The 10000-nt window shown below is 38.0% G+C and overlaps 1 pseudogene; it reads left to right on the forward strand.

Annotated features, from left to right (window-relative positions):
- Positions 1-2183: 2183 nt before the first annotated feature.
- Positions 2184-8969, forward strand: LOC149186626 (ferredoxin--nitrite reductase, chloroplastic-like; annotated as a pseudogene).
- Positions 8970-10000: the final 1031 nt, after the last annotated feature.

The raw sequence follows: 10000 nt of genomic DNA on the forward strand, positions 1-10000 counted from the left end.
ATATATTATTATTCTAATTTGATTTTAATTAAAGCCTTAAATTTATCCACATATATTATTAATTACACGAGACACATTTTAAAATGAGATAAATTATTGTATATAACTAGGCATATAGAAGTAATTTATCCCTAAAAAAAATTAAAAATTAGAATTTATCCCTCCAAAAATAACCTTCGAACAAACAATCATTTGTCTCAACCACCAATTTCTATAGCTCTACAATCATAGCCTGTGAAGATTTGATACACACATGCTACATCCATGGTTTTGTGTCTATAACCTACTAAGCTGATTTTACCATCAATTCCAATCAACACAAATTCCTATACAAACTTCATCTTCAATTACAATTGTATATACTCATTGGATACTAATTTCTACTTTTGTTTCGATGAATCAAGTCAATATGCATCAATGTTGAACTCAATTTTAAATGAGTGATGTGTTGAACAGAGGCTTCACCATTGGTTCCATATAAATGATGAACTAGGTATAATTTACATCATTAATTTAGATGAATAGCTCGCTATACAGAGAAAATTTCCCCCAAACTAGACCTCACACATAATTCCTTTTCCCTATTCCATAAAACACAATACTTTAATGCTGCACTTCCATTTGGATGTGATTCGACCCAATTTTGATTACAATTAACAGGTTGAATGGATAATATATATTATACAATTAACACCATAGGTTGGCACATTAACGCAGAGACATTGAACTCATAAAATTGGGAATAAAATATACCAATTTCATTAATCCAAACTTTGTACAAGCTCTGTATAGGAATTTTGTAAATTAATAATTAATATATGGCTGAATTACATGTAAATTTTTGGGCATCCTTATGCTTATTACAAATTCCGAGAATATCCTTAAATCTGAAGAATAAGAGAGGGGTCAATTATTTGATATCTTGATAGTCAAATTTCAAGATATTTCTGGAACCTGGAATCAACATAAATTCAGCACAGTTATTTTGATGTTACTCTACTCAGGCCACCTCTACCTCACCTTCAAAAACAATTGTCACCCACAACAAAGTCATAAGAAATGAGAATAATAGATGCAGCAAAACGTGTTCATAGTGAAACAAGGATCTTAAAACTGATCGTATTTTCAAAGAACAAATTATAAGATATCCAAGGTGAATGTTATCTATAGATTACTGACACACAATCATCTAGCAGATCCACCTGCGTCAAGAGCTATGAGGCTTCAAATCTAAAAGGGTTGAGCTTTCGATTCCTGTCCAAGCCCAGTGTTGCATCTCAGATTCGCAGCCAAATTTGACGGCCTCAATTCTGATGATAGTAATGACATGGACAAAGAGTTGGAGCAACCGTGCTATTGTACTTGAAGAAATCAGTCGCATATTTTCTAGATCAAATAAAAATTCCAAGAACCAAGAACCATTAACCAATCATTGATATGCAATGAGAATCACAGATCTGATCTCCTCAATCTAAATCCTCACCGTAAAATTATGTTTAAAATGATAGATCTGGGCCACAAGACTCATAATGCAGAGATAGTCGTACAAAAATTAGTTTTGGAAATTTGATTTGGTCATAGAAGAAACATACTGCCATATAAGGTATGGATCATTAGATCAACAAGGGTGTTGATTGATTTCCAAATGTGAAGCATTACTCAGCACAATTATTCACAAAGTACATGTCTGTAATATTTTTCCTTTCAAAGGAAAGTTTTGTCTTGGATTCCTTTTGTGGTCACTAGATCCCTTTGTTAGAATTAACGACTTTGAATACAAATGATTCCTTAAATCCTCACAAATTTGTTTCAAAATGTGTGGATCAAACCCAACCCTTTTTTAATAATCACTGAGAACTTTGGCATCAATCTATAGATCCATCCAGGTACGATTTGCTTGGACACTAGACTCTTCTATTTTCTCTTTTAACAATTGCCATGGAGCATTTCCATGATGTAATTCAAGATTCTGGAAAACTATCATGTTGTATGCTATATGCCATCTGTTTTGTCATTTTAATTATTGTGATAGCATGGGATATAAAGGCAAGAGTTTGGGACAACATATTATTTCTGTAACATTTTTATTTTTTGAAATAGGATTTTCCAAAGCAACTAATTTTTTATGGATCATAAGCAACTAATTCTTGATGGATTTTCCAAAGCAACTAATTTACAACAAAATGTATTTCAAATTCAAAGCTCAACTGATTAAGGTAATTATTGTGTTTAGGAGCTTCAATTTCAAAATTCCACTTAATGTAATTGTTTTTAGAAATCATGGAAAATGTCTTGCACTTCAACCGTGGATATATGGTTGAAGTGTCTAATGAAATAATTGGAGTGTATTCACTCATGGAGATGATTACTGTGTGCAGATTAAATTAGAAAGGGAACCCATGAAATTGTTCATGGAGAATGAGATTGAAGAACTGCAAAGAAGCCCTTGGCTAAAATTGAGAGTGAGAAGGTTAATAAGGACAATATAGTTGTACCCTTGAAGTGGTTGGATCTCTTTCACTGAAGAAAGCATCAGTGTAGGTGTCCTAATTCAATTCCTCTAGGCTATGCCTTCCCCTGAAGTTTTGGGGTTTTTCTATTATTTGATCACTATGTGAGCCGAAAGATTTTTGGTTCTTTGTTGGTTTTTGAAGATGGGAGATTCATGATGATGCTTAAGATTCCGAATGGAGTGACTACCAGTCTCCAAACTCAATTTTTGGCAAGCATGATTGAAAAATATGGCGCAGATGGATGCGCAAATTTAACGACTCGGCATAATTGGCAAATTCGTGGAGTTATGCTGGATGACCTACCTACCATATTGAAAGAGCTTAAGGAGGTTGGAGTGGAATGGACTGTGAGAATAATGTAGAAATAGAATTAGTTAGTTATGAGTGGTTGAACAGAATAGTTAGTTATGAGTGGTTGAACAGAATAATTAGTTATGAGTGGTTGAACAGAATTGAGTTTCCTATATAAGTGTGTTGTAATTGAGTAAATTAATTAAATGAAAATTGTGTGAGCTTTGTCTCACTTTTGTTGGTGTTTCTGCCTGTGACTGTTTTGTTATAATTTGTAAGTTGGTATCAGAGCAGCAGAGGCTGCGTGAAGCGTGACAGTGAGCCGAAGTGCGCTGGAGAGTGAGCCGTGAGGTGCTGTGTGAGCAGTTGCTGGGCACCAACAGTGAGCCGAAGTGCGTTCAGAAGAAGACGAAGGCTGCGTGGAGATTGTCGAGAAACTGTCGAGAACCGTTGCTGTCGAACTTGCTGGTGTGCTGTCGAACGCCCTGTCCAGAATCCCCTGGTGCTGTCGAAGACCGTCTGTCGAGAACCGTTGAGGAGTGAACTATTGCTGTCGAGAACCCGTTGCTGGTGCAGCCATCAAGGAGCGAACCAGTTTCAGAAACTATTGCTGTCGAGAACCCGTTGCTGGTGCAGCCATCAAGGAGCGAACCAGTTTCAGAACAACCGAGTATTGTTTCGGTGCATTTTTTTTGTTTGTGGAGTCGAGTTTCTTTTATTGGAGTCCGGCTGTCCACAACGCCGTGAGCTTAATTGTAGGCTCCTCTTTGCGTGGACTGGTGTGGCTGCCAGAACCGTTTGCTGGTGCTGTCGACTGTCAAGAACCGTCCGCGTGCTGCCAAGACCCCTGTCAAGAGCACAGAGCTCTTTTGTTTGCGCCTCTCTTCTCTTCGTGGGCAGGGAGTGACTCTGCCATTAGAGTGTGCGTGAAGTGTGTGTGAAGAGACCTCAAGACGGCTGCGTGGAGTGCTGTGTGTCATTGCTGTGTGTTGTCGACCTCAAGACGGCTGCGTGGAGTGCTGTGTGTCATTGTTGTGTGCTGTCCAGAACCGTCCGTGTGCTGCCAGAACAGTGGAGTGCTATGTGGAGTGCGTCGAGTCTGGAAGTGAAGAGCCAAACGGTGAAGAGCCAAGTCTGGAACGGTGAAGAGCCACAAAACCTGGCGTCGTTTCTGCAGCCGCAAGATATCGGATTTGGTTCTTGTAATTGAAGTGTATACGCAGGGTTTTTCTATGAAGTGTCTACGCAGAGTTTTCTGCTCAGCCAATTGAAGAGTATTTGCAGAGTTGTATTTATTAAATTTCTCAGGCAGTGAGGCCTGCGATATTCTCATAATTTGCAGAGTTTTTTTTTATTTAACCAGTTTTCAACTTTAAGAAGCTTGCGGTTTTTTTGTTTGAATTTGGTCATTGGTGGAGAGATGGCTAATCCTCTTGCAGATTCCTATTTAAATGAGTCTTCAAGACTTGATGGCGAAAATTATGTCAATTGGAAATTTAAGATCACAACGGTATTGGAGGCATACAATCTCTGGGCGATTGTCAAAGGTGACGAGACCAAGCCTCAACCTCCTACTAATACTCAAGATTGGGAGAAGCATGAAATGAAAGCAAGGGTGCTGCTACGCATGTCAGTAAAGGACAATATTATTCCTCACATTCGGGACTGTGAAACTTCGAAGGCGACATGGGACACTCTTAAAAGTTTGTATGAGACTACTAATGCAAATCGTATTTTATTTTTAAAAACAAAGCTGCTATCTATCAAAATGGATGCCAATGAAAGCATTAGTAACTTTCTTTCTCGAATTAAAGATTTCAGTGATAAGCTTGGTGATATTGGTGAAAAGGTTTCTAGTACAGATTTGGTAACTGTTGCGTTAAAGGGGTTAGTCCCCGACTATAAAGTCTTTATTTCAGCTCTCTCCGCTAGACCGACACCTCCTACATTTGAAGAATTGGCTGGAATTCTTCTTCAAGAAGAAGAGCGCATGAAAACTTTTGAACTGGAGTCAAATAGTTCTGATTTGGCTTTGACTGCAAGAGGCCAAAAACCATTCCGAGGGAGACCATGGGACAGAAACAAAGGCCATTTTCAAGCAAAGCAGAAAGGTATGGCACCTCCTGATTCTTATGTTAAAAGGAACATTGTATGTCATTATTGTGGAAAACCTGGACATCTGGCAAAAGATTGCTATAGGAGAAAGAATAATGAATCAAATCAAAGACATAACAGGCATAATGGAAACTACATAAACAAAGACACCTTAGTGAATGATGGATTTAAAAATCTTAAGTTATTTCTTTCTGATGCTGCATTGTCTGCTGAAACTGATGATGAGAATACTTGGTTTATAGATTCTGGTGCATCGGCACACATGACTTGTAATAAAGAATGGTATGATAAATATTATGAGAAATCTGATGGTACACACATTTACCTAGGAGATGATAGGTCACTTAAAGTTCAAGGCTATGGCATAATAAATGTGTACTTACCTAATGGACAAATGCGACAGATTCATAATGTGATGTATGTACCTGCTCTTAAAAATAATTTGCTATCTGTTTCCGCTATCACTGATAATCATTTAAAAGTAGAATTTGGTAAATTGGGGTGTATAGTGAAAGATGTTCAGGACCACTACAAGGTTGTTTCTACAGGTACCAGGGTTGGAGGATTATACAGATTGGATGTGATAGTCAAGCGCCATGTTGCATTGACATCACAAGAGACATCGACAGCAGAATTATGGCATCACAGGTATGGGCACCTCAATTACAATGATTTATCGTTGTTACAAAGGAAATCAATGGTTGAAGGTCTTCCTGTTATGAAGTGTGAACATTTACCATGTGAAGCTTGTGCACTTGGTAAGCAGCATAGAGAAGAGTTTCCTGTTCATACTGAGAAACGAAAGTATGATATACTTGAATTAATTCACACTGATGTATGCGGACCTATGCAAACTAGGTCTCTTGGTGGTGCTACATACTTTGTTATTTTTATTGATGATAGATCTAGATATACCTGGGTCTATTTCATTAGAAGGAAAAGTGATATATTTGAGTATTTTAAAGAGTTTCGAAATATGGTTGAAAAACAAACAGGAAAGTGCATTAAAATACTCAGATCTGATCAAGGGGGTGAATATAAATCAAAAGCATTTTACACCTATTGTAAATCTAATGGAATTCAACAACAGTTCACAGTGCCACATACCCGTCAGCAAAATGGTGTTGCTGAGCGATGGAATAGAACCTTGGTGGAATCTGCTCGTAGTATGCTGCAAGGTAAGAACATCTCTAATGGTTTCTGGGCAGAAGCCATTAACACTGCTGTTTATCTGAAGAATCGATGTCCCACTAAGAAATTAGTTTTTCAAACTCCTTTTGAGGTTCTTTATGGTTATAAACCTGATGTGAGTCATTTCAAAGTCTTTGGATGTACTGCTTTTGCTCATATTCCTGAAGCTAACAGAAGAAAACTTGATGCCATGTCCATCAAGTGTATTTTCATTGGATATTGTACGGATCAGAAAGCCTATAAATTGTTTGATCCAAGTTCCCATAAACTATTTGCAAGTCGTGATGTATTGTTTCATGAGCAGACTGATAAAAGTAATACAAAGAATGATACATGGCATATTTCTAATGATGCGCATATCAAGCTTGATACTATGATTAAGCAGGAACAGGAACAGGTCCAGGTACAGGTACAGGATCAGGATGATAGCAGCAGTACGAGCACATCTAGCAGCAGTGAGTCATCACAAGGGGGTGATACACCTCAAAGCCGACGAATCATGGATGAAACACCCACACCAAGAAGGTCGTCCCGACAGACTCGGCCTCCTGCAAGGTATAGAGACTATGCCTTAATGTCTAATATAATGAATGTTGAAGAACCAATTGATTATGAGCAGGCTAAACAACATGAACCATGGATTAATGCTATGAATGATGAGTATGCTTCTATTATGAAAAATCAAACATGGGAATTAGTGGAACTTCCTGAAAATAAAGTTCCAATTGGAAGCAAATGGTTGTATAAAACAAAATTTAAAGCAGATGGTACAATTGATAAATTTAAGGCAAGATTAGTAGCAAAAGGATATGCTCAACAGGAGGGCATTGATTATGAAGACACTTTTGCACCAGTAGCTAAGTTGAATACAATTAGATTACTGATTGCCTTAGCCACAAAACATAATTGGAATATACATCAAATGGATGTCAAATCTGCTTTTCTAAATGGTGATTTACAGGAAGAAGTTTATTTGGTTCAACCTGAAGGGTTTGTCAAACAGGGACAGGAGCATCTGGTTTGCAGGTTAAGAAAGGCGTTGTATGGTTTGAAACAGGCACCAAGATCATGGTATGTAAAGATTGATACTTTCTTTCTTCAGAATGGGTTTGTGAAAAGCAAAAATGATCCTAACTTGTATGTTAAGAAAGATGAAAAAGGACATGTTGCTTTAATATCTTTATATGTGGATGATCTCATTATAACAGGCAGTGCTCACAAGTTAATTGAAGAAATTAAAGTTCAGTTGTCACAGTTTTTTGACATGAAAGATTTGGGTGAAATGCATTACTGTTTAGGCATTGAGGTATGGAGAGAAACTGGTAAAACATTGATCACTCAAAGCAAATATACAAAGGAGATTCTTAAAAAGTTCAATATGATAGATTGTAAAGCTATGTCAACTCCCTTAGAACAGAATGCAAAGTTGTACAAAGAAGATGGTTCGAAAGAGGCAGATGGAACATTATATCGTCAGTTAGTGGGAAGTTTGAACTATCTCACCACTACCAGGCCAGACATTGCATACTCAGTCAGTATTCTTAGTCAATTCATGGCTAAGCCTTCAGGAAATCACTGGATTGCTGCAAAGAAAGTTCTCCGATACTTAAAGGGAACAGTGAATCTTGGTATTATGTATACTGATGTATCTGATGTTGTACTGACAGGTTTTTCTGATTCAGATTGGGCAGGAAATCCAGATGACAGACGATCTACCTCTGGCTATGCATTTCATATTGGATCAGGAGTCGTATCTTGGAGCAGTAAGAAACAGCCAACTGTTTCTTTATCATCAACAGAATCAGAGTGCTATCAAATTAGCACATAATCCAGTTTACCATGCTAGAACAAAACACGTTGAGTTACAGTACCACTTTGTACGTGAGAAAATTGAGTCCAAAGAAATTGGGTTGATATTTTGTAACACCAAGGATAATGTGGCTGATATATTTACTAAGCCCCTTGGTAAAATCAAATTTGAAGTTTTTAGAAGTCAGTTAGGTATTGTAGAGAATCCATTTCTCCATTAAGGGAGGATGTGAGAATAATGCAGAAATAGAATTAGTTAGTTATGAGTGGTTGAACAGAATAGTTAGTTATGAGTGGTTGAACAGAATAATTAGTTATGAGTGGTTGAACAGAATTGAGTTTCCTATATAAGTGTGTTGTAATTGAGTAAATTAATTAAATGAAAATTGTGTGAGCTTTGTCTCACTTTTGTTGGTGTTTCTGCCTGTGACTGTTTTGTTATAATTTGTAAGTTGGACAACGTTAGAAATCCTGTGGGCAATTATTTAGGAGGGATTGATGTTGATGAAATCATTGACACAAGGCCATATACAAAGGTTCTCACTGACTACATTGTCAACAATTGCAAGGGGAATCCATCAATAACCAACTTGTGGGTGCTAAAGCAGATTTTGCTAGTACCACTCATTTTGGATGTTCAATTAGATTGTGTAATTGTCAGCTTCTTTTCATTTTGTTTTGGGAAATAAACAAATCTTTTCCAGAGAAATAAGTATATATATTTTTTTAAGTTTAGGAAAGTGTTACATAGGGATCTCTTTTTTTTCTTTTGTTGGTGAGTCTCGAGGGTGAAGAAAAAGGAATAAAATCAAGTCACTCAGCTTTAGATTTGTGAAAAGTTTCCACATCCATAGCTAGCTTGGTCATACATTATAGTCCATTATGCTGTATTCCAAACAAAATAACACTCCATTAAACCTTGCATCACATTCTATTCAGATTGGTTCTCTTCCAAAGTTCAAGGGCGTTAACGGGCAATCCTTCTATTCTCGGTACCCAATTCCACGTCTTCTCCATAACTGGGGATATCTTAGGCAGACAATTGAATGACAGAGAAATGATTTTACATTCTCCTATTTGATGTCGATAAGGCAATGGAAGCCCTCTTCATACATGGTCGGAAGCTTCATTCTCCAGGGTCCATTGAAGGAGACCGTATTAACTCTTTTTCCGCCCGGTGCGCTGCATTTTAGAGCGAACAGGCCCTGCCCTCAAACCATCACCCACTCTTTTCCATTCCAATGTCTCTGAATTATAACTCTCGCCCTTAAATTGTCGAGAATATGTTATTTCATGATCATGATCAGTCTGGCGTGATTGATATCACTTACTTCTTGTCCCATCATTGTCACACTTGGAGTGATTTTATGGCCTCGTCGTCGCCCTAATTTCTTGTAGTGGTGGCCGTTCCATTCCATGGCAGCTCTGGCTTCAACAGCGAACACAGCCATATCAGTGGTTGGCAGACGACGACTCAGTTTGTCTAAAGGAAGCAGAAAATAGAGATGCCCCACTTGAAGTTCCTGCTCTGCAGAAAGGGGAGACATAAACTCATCGTAACGAATGGAATCGGCATGGCAGACGAAGAAGCCGGGTCCCTCTCTTAATATCTCTGCTACTTTCACATGCTCCTGGAACTTTCTAATCAATCCATCCGCCTCTTCCTCAATGACCACTAATTTGGCAGTGGGACGATAAGGTGATGTACAAGAAAAACAAACCCCCCCATAAAATTCTCTGAATGATAGATGGATACGAAAATGACCTACCTGTGTGGGGGTTGTAATGAGATTTCCGGAATTCCACTATAATACTCCCACTACTTGCGTAAGGGAATTCGTCCGGCAATGGAAAGCGAGACCCTCACTACTTGTTCCCCAATAAAGAAATACAAATGAGAGGGAGTCCATTCACTGATCCGCTTCCAGATCATCATTTTTTTTCGGAACAACGGGGGTTGAACGGTTATCTGTAGAATGGTAATAGAAAAACCAAATCACGGATATAAATTGCTGACAAATTTAAGTTTCTAGAAATCAAGGGAACTCGACAGGTAAGAGAGACCGACCGAGACTGTTGGT

This window comes from Pinus tabuliformis, chromosome 3_1 (assembly GCF_031772625.1).
Source record: "Pinus tabuliformis cultivar Carrire ecotype Pingquan chromosome 3_1, CPIR1, whole genome shotgun sequence".
NCBI lineage: Eukaryota > Viridiplantae > Streptophyta > Pinopsida > Pinales > Pinaceae > Pinus > Pinus tabuliformis.